At 41.7% G+C, this 18385-nt stretch overlaps 1 protein-coding gene and 1 long non-coding RNA gene across 2 annotated transcripts in view; both read right to left on the bottom strand.

The window, feature by feature from the left end:
* Positions 1 to 18385, bottom strand: part of ADCY5 (adenylate cyclase 5) — a 222750-nt gene that overhangs the window by 62809 nt on the left and 141556 nt on the right. The window lies entirely within an intron of this gene.
* LOC142414636 (uncharacterized) lies at positions 6363 to 10861 on the bottom strand. The gene is made up of 3 exons (XR_012777142.1): positions 9830 to 10861; positions 7832 to 8018; positions 6363 to 7099 (listed from the first exon to the last, which is right to left on the bottom strand). It is a non-coding gene; the product is annotated as an uncharacterized LOC142414636 (long non-coding RNA).

Here is an 18385-nt window from a genome sequence, read left to right on the forward strand (position 1 = left end):
CATTCTGCACATGAGCCAGTAGCAATATTGGGAAGTTAGCATTGTCTGATGCTCCTGTTAGGAAGCCAACATTTTCTACATGAGATGCCTCTCAGAATGAGTGTTTTGTTTGAGGAAAGAGGGATGCATGGAACAATTTCAACAAAGCCAGTTTGATAATTTTGGAGAGGGAAGTCAAGGAAAAAGGTTAGTTCTATCTAAAGTAAAGGAATGAATTACAAGTATTTTTTTAGATGCTTCAAGTCTCTTCTCACTCTTGAACATGACGCTTGGCAATAAGGGGAAGAGCTTCACCTGGCACATGCCTTTTCCTCTTACTATGAAAACCTACTCAGAATTGGTTACATGTTAAGTCCTTTGCACGACTCAGTTTTTGCACACTTTGTGATTAACATGAAGGCATCTACCTGCACAGTCCATCCCTTTGCCCCTCTTCCATTTCAGCTAACCAAGTAACATATGCACCTCTTGCAGCACCTGAGCATATTCCATTACAAGCTTGAGACAGCTGTGTGACCTGCTCTGCAGCCAAATAGCTATGCCACTGAGCTATGAGAAGACACTGCCTGGGACACATGGGCTGCAGGGAATGGAAAACCTCATCAGGGTATGGAAAGGACCACAGGGGATATGGCAGAGGACAGAGCAGTGATCTAGGAACTGAAGACAGAGAGGGGAAAGACACATTTGTGCAGGAGACTGGAGAAAGAACAGCACATGACCGTCACAGAAAACAGCCCTTGCAAACAGGAACCCAGCCTGAAGCCTCTCTGTCCTCTGCTCTCAACAGAGAGCTCTGAAAGCCGCTAAATCACATTTTACTCCTCCTGCCTAATCTGTTCCCTCCACATGCTCCTGCTAGCACTGCAGCTCCAGCAGCAGAGACAACAACCAGGTTTATTGCCCCCAACCCTGCAAATGACCCACAAGGGAGGAATGGAGACCAATGTACATGGTGGCATGCCATGCCACTTCTGTTCCTTTCGTTATTAGCCCCAGTAATCCTTAAATTCAGCCTTCTGTAAAATTCAGCCTTCTGTAAAATACCCAATGGCCCAGAAGCAACCAGGAAGAAAGTAGATTTCTCTTACAATAGCCATCAGGGAACAGCACATGATCCTCAGACCTTTTCTTTAAAAATGAAGCCCACTATATCGCCTTACACACACAACACGCACGCAGTGAGGTTGCAGGAGCATCTCCCAGTCCTGCCAGTGCATCTTATCCAGACTAGGAGTCTCAGACTTTAACTACACAGCTTCCCCACTACCCTTAGGTCCTCACTCCACATTTCAGTCTTTCATGTCAGACTACCATTAGCAATGAAAAGATTTTATTAAAGGACAATGGTGATGGATGATTGTGATGAAGGGCACAACTCAAGCCAACTATTTGTCAGTCTTCAGAGGGCAAGGCATTTCCTTGCTGGTGGGATCACAATGCCAGTAATAGGCCTTCCTTGTGCCAAAATGTGGGGTAAATGACAGTGGTCAACAAAAGGACACATGAAACAATTATTATAGCTATAAAATATTGTGAGAGAAGTAAGGCAGTGGTTTAGAAGTACTATTAGCTGAAGCTGACTGAAAGGGATTGACCACACAATCTGCAGCCTGGGTATCGGCAACTATTATCAGCCCTGGGTCTCTTCATCTGGAGGGCTACTGCTTTGTGGAAAAACCAGTTTAGCATGTAATTAAAATGTTGTAATGGCTTCAGAGCTCTCAATATATTTTCCACTCCGTCACTGCCTTCAGATTTACCATCTGATTGGCTTTTGTCCAGCAGTAACCAGGGTATGACCTCAAAACAGACAAAAAAATGGTTTATTTCTGGGAAAGACAGACAAGAGAAGGGAAGTTATCATTCATTTTATAAGTTTTTTTTTTCAAATTATTTCTGTTTAATTTTGGTTGAAAAGTACCACAAATTCTGTTATAGGGTAGAGGTGAATACTTTCCTAAGCTCCTATTTCAGCTCCTATTTCCAGCAAGGACTGGCTCAAGATTTCATAGCTGTACAAGGCAAAATCAGTTTTGTGCTTGTTGTCCTGCATGGCTCATGATGCTGACAGGGAAGAAAGATGAAAAGGAGTTTGGGTAGCTTCCACATCCTGCCATCCTTCCCTCTGCTTAGGGGGCAGCCTGGTACTTGCCTGCTCTTGCCCAAGACCCAGGCAGGGGAGCTGGAAAGGCTGATGCACGGGCTGGAGCATCCCTGAGCCCGAGAGCCCAGGGCTGCCAGGCAGCATAGGACAGGCTGGGCACACAGGTCTAGCTGCCGCTGCCATCGGGATGCCAGCCTGTGCCTGAGCTTGGTCCTTACCAAAACCACCACCACCACTGTGGACCGTGTGACCTTCATGAGCAGGATACCTAGATGCTTTTTGCAGAGTGCTTCTCATAGCTGCAAAGGCAGAGTGAGGTGACATGGAGAGAGGAGCAGCTAAGATGCAGAGCCAAGAGGAGAAAATTCCCAAAGTGCTGAGCTTAGCTTTCCTATTTTTTGGTCTGTAATGCATTCACACAATAGTTAAGATACACACGGACAGGCAGCTCAGGTACCAGCAGGAGCTCAGTGTAACACCCCAGAGGTCAGCAGTGTAAGCCTGTCCAGCTTGGGCTGCTTTCACAGTCTGTGCTCAGGTCCATCCCACCGCACCTTGGGTCCTACCACTGTAGGTCATTTAAAACTAGCTCCTGTAATTCAGGTGATCCTTGCTGTGACTACACTGCTAACATACCCTGAGACAGAAGCATCACAAGATCTTTTGGATGGCAAAGAAGGTTCTTAGCAAGAGTGCAGGAAGGGGAGAGATCTTGGCAGAAAGCAAAGAATGACGTAAGGAGTAGGAAGAGCTAAGGACAAGGTGGGAAGCAGGAAACTCACATGAGACATTTAAAAACCACACACACCTACAGAGAGTGATTTTGAAGTGCAGCCTTAAATGTCTGATGCTAGTAGAGTTATCAAAGGAGGGACACGACACAGCCAGGTTTCCCTGCAAATGCAGGATTATTCAAAATGCTAAATTAAATCATCAGTGCTTCTAATGTAAAAACAAAAAAACAGTCGTGTTCTATTTCGAGACATGTGCGTGCCATGCACGCCAGCCACAACATAAATCAAGCAAGGCAAGAAACACAAACCCTATCACCATCACAACGGTAATGCCAGTCATGAATATAAACACCATGTGTTACTGGAAACTGAACACCACAGGCACTGCATGGGAAACAGAACAAAACCCCAGACTCAGTGAGCTTTAATGACTTATAAAAACAGCAAAGTGCATCTGACTGCATGTGAATCAAAGTCATGGTATTTTACTGCAATGAACGCCACCTACAAGAGAAGAAAAAGTTAATGTACCATAACAAAATAATCATTGTTCACTAAATACAAGCTCACTAATTTGCATTCACAAGCAAACGTGTAACAAGAGAAAGCCATTTGCTGTAGACACAGTCTGCCCTTGTCAGTGAATTCACTAGGCTAATTGGTGAGGACAGTGTCTCAGGGTGCTACTTATTTTACAACACCACTGCTATTGGTGTTGCATGTCATTAAGTCATACTATGAACAAGGAAGAAGAAAGAAGAAGGATGGATTAGGATGAAGATGACAAAACTCTCAGCTGAAGGGCTGGGTCGAGCCCTTAACACCAAACTAGGCTTTCACAGAATCACAGAGTAGTTGAGGTTGGAAGGGACCTCTGGAGGTCATCTTGTCCAACCCCCCTGGCTCAAGCAGGGCCACCTAGAGCTGGTTATCTAAGACCATGTTCAGATGGCTTTTGAGTATCTCCAAGGTGGAAGCATCTCTTGAGCAGTTCGGTAAATGAGTCAATTTTCGCACTTGGACATCTGTTTAAAAGCTAGTTCCCCACCAGCACTGTAAGCCCAGAAGTTATTTCCAGCTCCAGCGGCATAAACCTAGTGTTAAGTTCATCTAGAAGTTCCCAGAATAGACATGGCATCAAGATACACCCAGTCTCTCCTTCCTAGCTGTAGCCACTTGGGGATGGGGTGATAAGGAGGTCCTCTGTGTGCTCTCTCTTCTACCCACCCTATGCACAAAAAGGATTTCAGCTTCCAGAAACACTGAGAACAGCTCATAACGCTCTTTCCCTCCTGAATTTAATAGCAGCAACAACAAAAGTACAAACCAAAACAAGCTGAGGACAAGTTCACAGCAGTGGCACAGTGACCGCAGTCAGGCAGCATGTCTAGGTAAAGCAGCACAAACGTGAGCAAGGGCAGCAAAGCCCACCTAAGGAAGGTGAAGTGGCCCACACAGATCACCATGCTGAGTGACAGCCCAGTGACTGGTCCAGCAAAGGCTGCAACCTACTTCCAGACTAACTCAGATCTCAACAGCACGTCAGCCTTGCTCTCTCTAGGGATGTCTATGCAACAGGCTAAGGACTTAGCCTTAGCAATACAAAAAATGTTCTCCAGAACAGCAGGATATCAGACAGACCAGAAGCTAAAATATTTTCTGTTCCTACAGTCATGGAAAAAAAAACCCCAACAATAAAAAGATACAGTCTCTTTCCTAAACTTATATGGTCATTTCAGAGAAGATCTATTTACTATTGGAAATTACCTATTGTTTCAAATGAGCCCTAGCACTTCTGTGACACATCAGCAGGCACAGCTCCCTCTTGGGAAGTGGGACTCCGTCGTGCACCGTGACAATGCTCCATCTTAAGATCAGTCATGCTGACTCCCACTTGCTCAAGAGGGTGAGAAGGCACATATGTACACACATGCTCTGATAAGCAAAGCAATACTTTAGAGAGAGAGAATATAACATAAAATAGGAGGAAATACACACAAAATCCCTACAAAACCAAAAGCCCAGAAAACTGTGAGCCTTTTCACAGTTCTCTTTACAGTAAAAGGCAGAAAGCCTCCTGTCCCTCTTCCAAAGTAGCCAAAAATGTAAACCAAACCCACATCCCCTATTTGAGAAGAAGTTCATTCTGCAAGACCATACCAACTGAAACCGGTGACAGAGCAAAAACTGACAAAGAAGCAGGAGACCAGATGGCTCTCGGAGACACTGGTGGCAACGTGCAGACTGCCATCCACAGAGCCACTGCATGACGACAGCAAGGCTCATTGCAGAGATATAAACTGCAGAACCCTGCCTTTACTTGATTTTCCCATGTTTGCTTTCAAATGAGTGTAACTGGAGGTTAGAACTGCCTGGGGGACTCAGCTGGGAGATGCACATCTCCAGCACAAACTCTCAGCACTTGCAGTTGCAGCTCTGTCTGCGTTAGCAATGTGCTCCTCGGAATGCCCCGCTGAGAGTGTCTGAACCTGTCGGCACTCAAGAGCTGCTGAGAAAAATGGCACCATACTTTCCATCATGGTCAGTGCTCCTCACCTCGATGCCTGTGGTCTGTCCTTCACTGTCAATGCAGGAAATTAGAAGAAATTAAGATCCTGAGATCACCAACCAGAAGGGGAAGACTGCACCAGTCATACAGAGAAAAGTTTTTCCATGACCTTTCTAGGTTTGCAGTTTACAAGCGTGAGTAGCAACCCCAGTTATTGGAACTTTGTTATTGCTAAGCAGCATCAGTACTCATTTTTTATTTTAAACATGAAAAACTTGCTACCGTTTCCCTCTAAACATCTTGAGTGAAAAGATTTTCCCATTTCAGCAGGCTATATTTAACCAGGTTGATTCTTCACTGGAAACAGGAGTAATAAATAGCCTTTTGGGAAGAAAAACTATTTGGGGAAGACAAAACAAATATAGATAGATATGCAGTGGCTACCAGCCAAACTATAGGTGGAGCATGTTATAGATGTCTGAGATGAGTGGAAGGAATTTTATTACTCCATTATCACAAGCCAAATTAGATGCCGCTGTCTGTCAAACATAAAAAGAAATCCAAGTGGCCTAAATGAGATTTTGGGTTATTAAGAAGGAGGGACTGCGGACCTTTTTCATGTATCTAAGAAGGGACTTATGGGAATGTGAAAATTTTCCAGTCACTCCGGTCAGGGGGAAAACCATGTAAGTGAGAAAGATGCCAAATCCATTCCAACTCCCAGGAAGTTTAGGAAGGCAAAGCTGAATGATATACATGGCCTTTTGCAGAAAGGCGCAAAGGAAACGTGCATACTGCTGACCCTGACCATGTGTCTTTGCTTTGGCTCCGAGCAAGCCCAGACTCACCCGGGTCTGCCTGACCAGTGCAGAAGAGCTGGCAGGTCTGTCCAAACTGGAGCTGGATCTAGCCCACACCAAAATAAATCTCAGATTCATTTGTCCCACCAGACAGCCTGAAAACCAGAACTGCATATAAAACAAAAAGGGAAAGCCATGTTATTTTCTGGTTTTCAAACTTCAGGCATGCTTTTTGCTGTGAGCATTCTTGCAGTCTGTTTTCTGGCATTAGAGCAATATCTGATGTCAAAAGCCTGCCAAAAACCAACAAGAAGGAAGACAGAGCTAAGAGAACTCTGCAAGAAGGGACTATCCATTACCACCACAGCTGTAGGAGTCTGGCGCTACTCCTCCCTGTCCTCCTTCGAGAGAATGGCTTGTAAAAGTGACTGAAGCCATAGAAGCAGTGCAATAGGAAAGACAAACAACTAAAAACTTAAGTATTAAAACAAAAGACAACGTGTTGCATAGAGGCTGTGTGCCAGCAATCAATCAGTTGTCAGAGAAAGCAACAGAGTAATAAATTTTGGCACAGACAGTCAACAGTTTCACATGTATACCCCAGGTCAGGCACATGGGATAGAGATCGAGTAAGTTGCATCTAACCAAATTTGGGATGCTTTCTGTTATATATTGCTCAGGTCTTTTTCTTTGATGGTGAAAGAATGAGCTCTTCATAGCTGTGCAAATTGCATTGTCTGTTCTTCCCAGGTATCATGGATATTCAGTCAAACAACGATGCTTTTGTACTCCCTGCCCAAAAAGCTGCAGTAATTCTGCATGCAGCGCTCATTTCAACCTTACCTTACTTCTTCCTCACTCTCTCCACTAGCTTCCCCAGTGTCCTGTCCTTTTGTGATTTATTTACTCTGCAATTTTGGTAAGTCAGGGTTTTCCCTCTGGAAAGTCACTACATAATGAAAACATTACATTAGTATATAAATGTCATAATTTAAAACCTTAAGGAGCAACTATGCCTTTCCTACAGTTATCTCATTTTCCCAAGGAGAGTAGGTACCAAAATATGCAGACTGTTTCATGGATAAGCTGAGACTGGACAAGATGGTCTGTATACACAAATACCATTTGTGTTTGGGAGCTTACTAGATCAATAATAATAAAGTGGCCATTTGCTGGGAAAACTGCTGAAGAATAGGAACGTGAGTCTTACTGCCCTTTTTGGAACAGTCAACATGAGTTGACTCGCTGCCTCCTCATTTCTATACTTTTTAATGTAATCGAGCAGTTGTGTTTTTAAAATGACACTGATGAAACTGTAAAGAGAAATGGACCCAAAGCATATAGAGAAACTTAACTGTGCACACTTCATAATGACCACTTTTCTGAGAAACACCAATGCAACATCAGTGGAGAAGAACTTTAAAACGAAGACGTAATGCTTTGTTAGCTATTCTAAAAGGTAAAATGGCTGGCCAAAGAAAATGGTACAGCTCATTAACTAAGGGATCAACTTGTTATTAATTAATAAACAAACCTGATAATAAATTTAATAATAGAACACATGATGTTTTCAGTGAGAAGGAAGATTGGCCGTAATTTCAGAAATAAATGAAAAGGAAAAAATCCCACAGGAAATTGAACTAGTTATCTGGTTATTGTACACTACATTAATATTCCTTACCTGATAAGAACCAGTAATGAATAGATATGCTCAAGTCACGAGTAAAGTTCTCCCAACTTTACAAGGGCTACAATTTATCATTAAGGGTTTTCTTTCCTTTTTAAGATGTGATCTACCATCACATCGCAATTGATCAATGGCACTTGAGCTGACACGTATCTTTGGTTCCCTTTGGTGACACAGAAAACTCCAGCTGCCATGGAGAAACAATGCAAATATAATGAAATTCTGTACAATCAATATCAGCAGTAAAAACACCCCCCCCCCCTTTAGAAGACAGTATAGGTGAGCTCACTAAATGAGTATTTCTATGCAAAGATCATCCTTGAAGAGGGAATATTAAATTCTAAGCACCTGTTTAGTCCCTAACCTACCTCATATTCCAAATATTTTGCATATCTCCATTATTTCATAGATATTAAGCAGTGTTAAATCTACTTTATGGCATTCAGATTATATACTGAAATATCAGAAAATATTTACACAACTTTAGTTTCATTATGCTGGTCAAGATACTAGCTATCAAGACACCTTGAGTCTAATCTTTGACAGCCCATCATTCGACTCTGTGATCAGTTACTTAGCTGGCTGTGTCTCAAATTTCTTTTTTTATAAAATAAAATGGACCACTGCATCTCTAGCTTCTTAAGCATATGAAGTCTTCAAACTGGCAATAAGCAATTGCTGAAATGTCATTGGTGCTAGACAAGCAACACCAAGCTATTTTGCAGAGACAGCAGCATGGTATATAAAGGAAATATATAAAGGGGCTCAAGGTCATGTGGGAAAACCATGGCAAAGCAGGAATGTGAATCCTGGCCTCATGAATCCAGGGAACATCCGCACAAAACCTACTCCTGAGATGCTGGAGCAGGGAGAGTGGCGAGGCAGGTCTGCCCACTGCATATGTAAGTCTTTTTAACTTTCCACTGAATCTCCCCTGATTTTTGCAATCAGTGGTTTCTTCTCATAATGAAGCAGGCATATAATTTCAACTTGATTTCAAGAGAATTACTGTAATTGCCACCACCAGAATAATAGATCTGCGTATAAAGAAATGGCTTTTCTCTTGCATTTTCCATTGGAAAATTTAATTTCTGTGTTAATGCATTACGATATTTCACTAAGCCATTTGCTTGCTACTCTCAATATTCGCAAAATATCATCTCCAAATGAAGTTCCTGTAAACAGTTATTAGTTTACCACTGAACTAATACCAATAAAATCAATAGAGTCTGACCAGATCTTTTCTATAGCATAGAAAGCCACCTTAGAGAGCACTTAAAATATGTATTATGGTAATGTGTCTTAGACCATAAAAATAAGAGGAAAGTTACTGTGTCAGATCTTTCTACATCTATGCAAAACCAGTCTAGCTGATTTCTGCTTACTTTCTATGCCACTACAGCAGCAGCAATTTTGGCTTGAAGATTAAAAACAAAAAAATGAAATAAAGTGCCTGGCGTTTGAAAGGACAAACTCAGTTCAGTTCAGAACAGCAGGTGTCACAACTTCAAAACACTTCTGCATATTCATCTGTTATATATTCCATAAAACTAACCACTACTTCAAGCAAGGAGTGAAACTGGAGACACAGCTTGCTGGTGCCCCAACATTATGGTGGCCTTTCACAAAGCCGCATGAAATGGAATTAAAGTGCCATGGAGGACACATGCCCATCTGAAGGCTAACACAGCTGGCAATAAAATTGTGGCTAATGAGTCACAGGACAAACAGGTCGGGACTTTCCCCATAGGGGATTCGGGGAAGCCAAAGCCAAACTCACTTGCAGAGCAGGAAGAAGTTTGAACAAACTGTCTTATGTGAAATGTCTTATAGAGTATACAAGTTAACAGCAACACAGCTCCTATGTTAACAGCAACACAGCTCCTGTCCCTAGCACAGATGCATTCAGGTTTCTAAACAGATGCCTTGGATTAGAATAATTTGCTCATCCAGATAGGAGTAGCCATGACTGTAGTACAGTGTTTCTAAAACAACATACCCATGCTCTCCCTTGGGGGCTGTACTGTAACTGCACGAATTGACACGGTACAAGTTTCCAGTGTGAACAGGGCCCAGGGCTGTCAGGCAGATCCGGAGCGATGGAGACGGGAGCAGAAGGAAACGGAGCACGCAAACACAACACAAACGGTAAAGATCTTTGAACAAACTGGAATTTGCAAGACGCACACTGAGGCAAATAGCAGCTGTGGTATTTGATGTTTGTGTAGCTGTTTTTAATGCTCCTATAGTTCAGATATCAGAGATGATTCTCTATTCTTAAGTACCAAGCCACTCTCCGGAAGCCTGAAAATGCTTAGCGCAGCTACTCTATTTCTTATATACCACAATAAACAAACTTGCAAAGGAGCTGGATTCTAAAAGCCAGTGCAAAGAAAGAAAGAAAGGGAAAAAAAAAAGCAGCAGCCCACACAGCATCAAATGCTGGTAGGCTCAGTGCTAAACAGCAGATGATTCTTACTGAATAACTGCCCTAGATTTTGCAAACAATACAGGGAACAAAAATAGAAACCCATTTACATATTGCTGTTAATAACTTTCTTTATAGTGTCACAGCTAGAGCACAATAACTGCAGCCATGGCTTAACTTGAAAGCCATTCACTGTGGAAGTCAGACAGATACTGTTTTCTCAGTCCTTATGCAACTGAAAAAAAATCCTGCTGACAACAGTCAGTCACCAGAATCCTTACAAACAGAACCAGAAAAAAAGTTAACAGCAGTCAAAGGCAAAAGCAAATCATCCCCAGGATCCGACTGGCCTCTGCCCCTCCTGGTTACTTCAGACATGTTGTGGTTAATCAAGGACCATTGAGGCTAGAAAACCCAGCAGGTAAATTTTCACTTCAGTTTGAGCCTCATGATAGCATCTTACAGGAATACTTGACTGGTTTTTTTGGTGGGTTTTTTGTTTGTTTGTTTTTAATTAAGAAATACAGACAGGGCTCAGTCTAAGTCAGCAGCTACAATAAAAAAGGATATGTGTCCAGCATTTAAGAACATCCCTACCACATCTACACTGCCTGCTACATGACTGTAGCTAAATCTTTGCTGGGAGCCCATATTCTTGCCAGCTAAAATACCACTGGCCTGTCACAACAGACTGGCACATCTTTAAGGAACAGAAATGTACACAGAAATTTGCATCCTTGATTCCTTAGTATTCTGCAAATGCCTGCTATGTATAAGTAAACAGAGTGAGAATGCAAGTGAGGAAATAGTCTCTTAAGACCCTCCGCCTGAGAAGTGAGAAAATATGGGTCTGATTTTTCCTCTGCCTGAATCCAGCCTGAACTGGACAACAGGCTATTTTGGACTGGGAACAGGGGTGCCCTCAGGACCTCGTGCTGCAGCTGCTCACTATGGATGAAATACTTAGAATAATTAGAGGCAGAGACAGCAAACACCCCGCTCTGACCTGCTGATTATGGCGTGCTCTGTGACACAGGACAGTGGGATTCAAGCTGCTGCTCAGGAGTTTGATTCTTTTATACCAAAAAATGCAACAGAGTTAACAAAAGAGAATGAGGATGTCTTCTTCGGTTAGGGCCTCTCCTAGGAGATGTGGCCTCAAACGCCCCCTGGCATATGGGAAAACCAAACCTCGATAACCTACACTGGCACGTGGGTCGAGCCTCTATGCTCCCGGATGAGCATGGCATGCCTCATCATTTGCGTCTCTTCAGATCTTCACTACCTCTGTGTTTTACTTTCTGCCACCTGGAATGTCAATTGAATTAACTAATTTCTCTGGGCTTTCATTTTAGTGAGGAACAGGAAGATGCCCGTTTTGTGTGGCAGCCCAGCCAAACTGTAGCACCAATTCTCCCTGCAGATACAGCCAGTGGTCACGAGAAGTCCCCAGCACAGAGAGCGCGTGTGTTTGTGCACACTCCCTGCTCGTTCCTCCTGCACAATTCCTCTGCAGCACAGGCAGGGCAGAGCCTTCATGGTCTAGTCGTTAGGACATTTCTGTAACAGGAGCCAGGCACTTCTGAGCTCTAATCAGCCTCGCTACCAAGTCAAATTAAAGAAATCACTGTCAGTCTCAGCCTCTCTGTTCCCCTGCGCTAACATCCCCCGTGGGGTTGACTGGTAGCAGTAGATACTTAGACAAGAGTTTGTGAGTGTAAGGCACTAAAAATGCAAGGAGGTGTTTCTAGGCAGTGCCCATTATCCAGCAAGATGACTTAGAATTTGTTCAGTTATTAGTAATACAATAAATGCTGTGTCTGATATACATAATGGAAAAATAAAAAGCTGCGGGACATGACAGACCAACAAAATACAGCTTTTATGATCCTCCACTAGAAACGATCCTTGAATCTGCAGGAAAAATAACCTAAAAAGAGATGAAAGAATACAGAAAAGACATTTAAATAAGCCGGTGAATGCATACATTTAAGTGAAATACACTGACCTAATAAAAGCTAATGAAGTCCATATTGGGCTTCTGTATTACAAAAGTGTAGCCCTGGATGATTCTCAGCAGACGTGCCATTTTATAGTGGATGAACAAATATTTTCACCGTCCTATGCTGTTCTCAGAATCAGAGGTTCCCCCAAAAATCACTCATTTCATCCTTAAACACAGCTTTAGTTTTGTACAGTTGTTCTCCAATACTATTTTCTCTCTTTTTTCCAGTTGTTTTTAAGCTTTCAGAGAAGATACCATTTTCAATTTACTCCTTCTACCATTACATAATTCCAAGGAAAAGGAGCTCAGCAGGTAAGTCACATCTGCAATTTCAAGGTTTCTGGGCTTTGCAAGAAATTTGTAATCCCTTCCAATTTGAATAACAAAATTTTATTCAGTTTGCAGCTGAAAATGACAAAGAGTACTGGATCTTAAAAACAGAGTATCACTTACCAATTATATTCTGTAACACAACTTTGTCTCTATGTTAGACCTGTCGTCCTAAACTCTGACCTGCTGGCTGCTATTCTGCAGAAGGGAAGACTCTTAAGGAAGAAATGCAAGGACGACGTGGGGTTTTTCTCCTTTTTAATTGAAACAAAGTAGAACTATTAAATCAAAAGGCCTCTTTTTCTCTTGCCTGGAAAGAAAAAGAATCTCACAAAGGGTCTTACAGTAGTTTTGAATGCAATCCAGAACAAAAGGTTCCAAATGAAACAGAATAATTATACTTTTATGGATCAGCATTTGGCTTCTGTTGAAGCCTGATCTGTAACTAGAATTGCTCAAGTTCCCCTGAGCAGAAGCCAAAGTTTTGTTTGCTTTGTTCTACAAATTGATTCTTATTAGCTCATTCTTTGGAAACAACCACGGCAGAAAGCTGCACTGCATTGGTGTGCATGCTCCCAAGATGGGAGGCTCTCCACCAGAACTGCTCTGGCACATAATAGTCCACTATCTAAAACTGTATGCATCTGTTTTCCATTCTCTCATCTCCTTTCCTCCAGTCATTACTAACAATTGCTAAATTTGCTCCTTGCTTTCCAAGGTTTTTTGGTCTTTCCCATCTTTCTTGCCTACATCCCCACCCCACAAATATCCCATCAGCTCTGCGACATAGATCTCTCATCTTCTTCATGGTCCAGGATGTTACAAAGCATCTCTCCAACTTGCTACTACATTCAGCATTGATGTATGGGTCCGCCAGGCCTTGGAGATAACCATAAAGTAGCTGTCAGAAGAAGGAAAGTTGTCCTAGTAACATCCTATAAGCAACACATTCCCCACAATGAGTAGGAAATGGAGCCAATGTATTATCAGACTCCACGAAGAATCCTCCTTAAAGTTAAAAAACCCCCACCCAAAACAACAACAACAAAACCCCAAACAAATGAGCTGATGTGGTGGATCAACAAACTGTCACTACGATATCTCTGCTGGAAAAATTCCTCACTGCCTCACACATTCAACCTTCCTCTTCATGTGGGAGTGCAAGTTGTGCTTCCAGATGCTCCACACACCTACTGATGGGGACAAACAGGCATTTACAGATGACCTTACAACTGAACAAAGCCATGGTCATCCAGCCTTCTGCATGCCACTTACTGGGGACATCTCCGTAACAGCAGGCTGGGAGAGAATATTTTGCTGATTAGTCACACAGATCCAAGTTTCACATGTGGTCACTACACTAGGTTTTTGGGCTTGGGGGTCAGCTCTGTAGAACTGGAGTTGAGGGAGCTGATTTCAAGCCCTGATGGTTCTCCTATATATTTAAGGGGTTCATTTAGGAGTTTGCCTCAAATAAGGACATGGTTACTGGTCAAGAACATCCTTAGAATTTCTCAGTGCCTTTGAGAGCCTCAGGTATTTGCCAAACACACATACAGCTGCCACAAAGATCCCTGCTGGCCGTGGTATCAGGGAAGATAATACCTATATTCCTGTATTTTGTTTGCTTTTTAAAGCATATCACACATAGATTTCTTTCCGATTTCTGAAAACTATTTGCAAACTTCCAAGTCCTCAGAACCTACAGGGTCTTACAAATCTTTATTCCCACAATTTAAAACTGAGTGCATCTTTCTAGGGCTTTGTAACAGAAACACAAATGGACACAGAAAAATCTCCATTTTCTAAAAAGAGCACCTCTATCATTCCACCAGGCCTATGCCCTGTCAACGGGGGGTGTGTGTGCTGAAATTCATTTAATATCTTTGGTCTTTTTCCTCCTTTGCTGTTTTGTGCAGTTCTCTGTTGCTTCTCATTTCTGTCAGCTCTGTTTCTGAAGCGACCTGTTCTTAGCCTGGTTTCTTATAGAAACACCATTTATGGAATCATGCAGTCTGCACAGTCAGTACCAGCCTCTCCCTAACTTTTTAACCACTTAGTGTCAAGCAAAATTAATAAAAAAGAGGAAGTTTAAAAAATATACTATGACTTTCCATGTCTGGAGGACATAGACTCAAGTTAACAATGCACTAACTTGAGTCACAGGATACCAGACCACTCAAGAGCTCTTCTCCACTAATTGGTTTCAGCTTTTGTCTCTTCTTCATCATTTATCCAGTGTCAAAATTATATATAAACCAGTAAGAACAGATGCACAAATTAGCAACAATTGTTGAAGGATATAAATAGAGTATAAGACAAGAGAAGTTAATCCATCCCCATCCAAAACTGTGCCTCTCTTTTACAGCTTCTGTAAGAGGGCTTTAAATAGTTTTGCAAAGTTCAGTGCATTACAGAATAAAAAGTTTAACTGAGTTTTGCTTTTCAGCCATTATAGTCTAAGGATGAAGCAAAAACGTAGGATGATTTTAACAAGAACCTCTTCAAATATTATATAAACTCAATGTTCTTAAAACCACTTTGCATGTTAACTACATGACAAAGTAGTTTGTTAACTGAAATTTAACCAAGTCTTTACAAGAGGAAAGCAAGTCTGTACAAGCAAGTCTTTACAAAAGTAAAGTTTTGGTCAGAGAAGACTCAATTTTTCTTGTCAAGGTTACTCCAGAATAGAGAAGACTGGGGGTGGATTAGCTTAATAAACACAATTTGATGCATTTGTTTTTACTATCAGGCCAATCAGCAGTCAGACTTATGTTTTTTAAAAATTTAATTTATTTTTAGTACTATCGAAGAAAAAAGGGAATCCAAATAACCTTGATGAGTTAAAATACTGCTCTGTAAACTTCTGCACGCACCTTCATTCTTCTCTCCAAATTACTATTCACAGTATTTCATCATTAAAACATCTAACACTCTTCAATCCATCACCCTGTGAACTTCACAGACCCTTGTGTAAACTCAGAATAGCAGGGTGTGAATTATACATCACAGGCCCTTCCTAGTTGCTGATGGCTTGCTGGTGGCTGCAGATCTGCAGTCACCTGCCACGCTGCACTTTTGGGATGTTATCTTTATTACAACACACTTGTTTAAGTAATGCATCCAGCGGGGTGCCTTGCAGCCAGTTATTCATCTGTTTTGTTCTTCGGAGGGTACAAGGCTTTCTCATGCCCCTGAAGACAACAGGAGTTCCCAGGAGGGATCACAATATATTCCCAGTTCAAAAAGAAGGATCTGCAGACAGGCAGATGAATACTTAAACAAGTTAGCATGTATTGGTTCTTCTTAAAGGGTGCTGTGCACATGCACAAAGAGGTAGATTTGATAAAATATATAAACTTGGCTCTATTCTTTGGCTTAAAAGTTTTCAAGACTGAACCATTGATACACATGTATGTAAAAGAGGGGGTGATCCTGGGTTGAAGGATCTTTAATATTTATAACCGCCTTTAATATTAACGGCCAGACTTACTGCACAGCTTTGATGTCAAGTTCAGGTGTAACGATGCCTGCAAAATAAGCAAATTCCTTTACACATGGATTTTAGCTTGAATGCCTTTCTCCAGAAGACACTGATTTTTCCTCTCAAAAACAATAAATTGCCTAGGAAGAGTCAAGTGATTAGTGGTAGTAAGAGCAGAGTAATTCACCTTCACCCATGGGTGAAACCTACTTCCACACTTCCTAAAAATTATTGCTAACTTAAAAAAAAAATCATTAAATTTTCTGGAAAATTAAAAAGCCAAGATTCACTCTAGGCAGACACAGGTGAAGTTCCCAGGAGCCAGCTCTTGACAGGGAAACAGAAGAGTTCCCGTGTAGGTAAAATCCACTGCTGTCATTTGGGGAAAGGCATGGGAAGGCTGATCATGTCCCTCCTACTCACTCTTCTCAGCCTACAGCCTCAACCAGAAGTTACGGCAACTAAATGCAGGGGGCCCCTGAACCCACATGAACCCACACAGTTTCCACCGCCCTACCTGCAAAAATAGCCTTCAACTGCTTGTGGGCATATGCCTCAAATGAAGAAAAGGAGGTAGAGGTCTTTCTAAGACTTGATGCTGAGAAACAACCAACCGACCCATGAACACATTTTGGGAGGAGATCGAAGCTCATGGACTGGTGGGGACAGCAGTACCAGGAAGCAAGACATGGATAAAACCTGCTCTTGGGCTTCCTTCTGCTTAAAGCTGTTCTTCATCTTCAAACATAAACCATCAATTTTCATTCTGCCTCCCCCCAAAAAGGGGAGAAGACAAGGAGGGAGATGGATTACACAGTAGATATAAAAAGTTACTGCTCCCACCCTTTCTGGGCAATGAGACCTTCCATAGAAATTGAAGCTACATAAACTTTGGCTGAGATCAGAGATTTGGGGCATCTCTGAAAATAACCATAGAATAACTGTCAGAAATTTATACATGCCATACTGTAGTTTTATTTATTAAAGATGGTAAAATTAAGCTGGTTTCTGTTTAGCTTCAATAACCTTTCATGAAAAAGCATGAAAACAGAATCAGGATGAGCTCCTGACCAAAACCAGCCCATTGGCGTAACTACCTCCAAAGGCAACCTGCTGTCTGACCCAGGCTTGGTAGGGTATGCCTCATTATAAACCCAGTTAGCATTTCAAAAGGCACTGTTAGCAAGCCAGAAAAAACAGCCTCATGCCTATACTCACCAACAAGAATATACCACCAAACAGCACATTGCTTTGGCAAGCCACAGCACTAATACGTCCAATTACAGCTATATCCTGGGAACCCTCCCACTAGCTGCGATCAGAGCTCAGCTTTGTACTACTGTTTATACCGGTAACTTCTTTAACACCACGAAACATTAAGACTAGATGTCCTGTGTGTGAGGACAGTGGGAGGAGCAAGGAAAAAGATGTTTGCTTAATTGAAATTTTCACAAATTTCACAGCACACAATTACATAGCACCTTGCAATCTAAGAATTTAACACACTTCATAAGCAACTAATTAAGCACCACAATGCCTATAAGGCAAATAGGTTAAGTTGACATGGCTGTCTGAATATCCTGACACTCAGCCAAAGTGCAACTATTTGGTCATTTTTAAGGGGAGAATTTTTGGTGTTAGAACTTAATTAAATGAGAAAACTAGTTTAAAATGTTTTTGATTTACAAAGCTGAAAGCAAATGGACTGTTTCGTTTCTGCAAATGGTTTAGTTCAAGTTGTCAAGATGTTTAAAAAACTTTTGAGATCAGGTTAATGTTGTTGAGTACATGATTCATAAGAATTATGTGAAGGGGAGAAGAGAGGAAACTGTCACTTTCACAGCACTTGGATGCCAGCCCTAAAATAAGCTTCTTGAAACAGTTCATCAAAGGAATTTCAATGACAAAGCCAACCTTTATCCCTTCACAGAGGACTTCAAACCTCTTTTTATAGCACAGAGATTACTATATTTGGCCAAACCTAGATAACATTAAAGCCATTATCACTGAAGTGAGATACTATAAATAGCAATAGCAATGTAAAACATTTAAAATTCTGCCTGGGAAGCATGACAGATAAACAATATTATCTATGCGTATTTTAGGGTTTGTCTATCAGACACAATCTGATTCATGATAATGTGAACCAATTTAGTTACATAATTCACCTTGTTGTTTACCCAAAATTACTTGCATAGTCTTGGGAACTCCTTTCCTGATCGCATTTGACAATAGACTTTATATTTAACACACACATATGTGGGAAAGGTCAAATCATGCTCTAAGGTTCTGGATTTA

The sequence above is a fragment of the Mycteria americana genome, chromosome 9 (assembly GCF_035582795.1).
Source record: "Mycteria americana isolate JAX WOST 10 ecotype Jacksonville Zoo and Gardens chromosome 9, USCA_MyAme_1.0, whole genome shotgun sequence".
Classification (NCBI taxonomy): Eukaryota; Metazoa; Chordata; class Aves; order Ciconiiformes; family Ciconiidae; genus Mycteria; species Mycteria americana.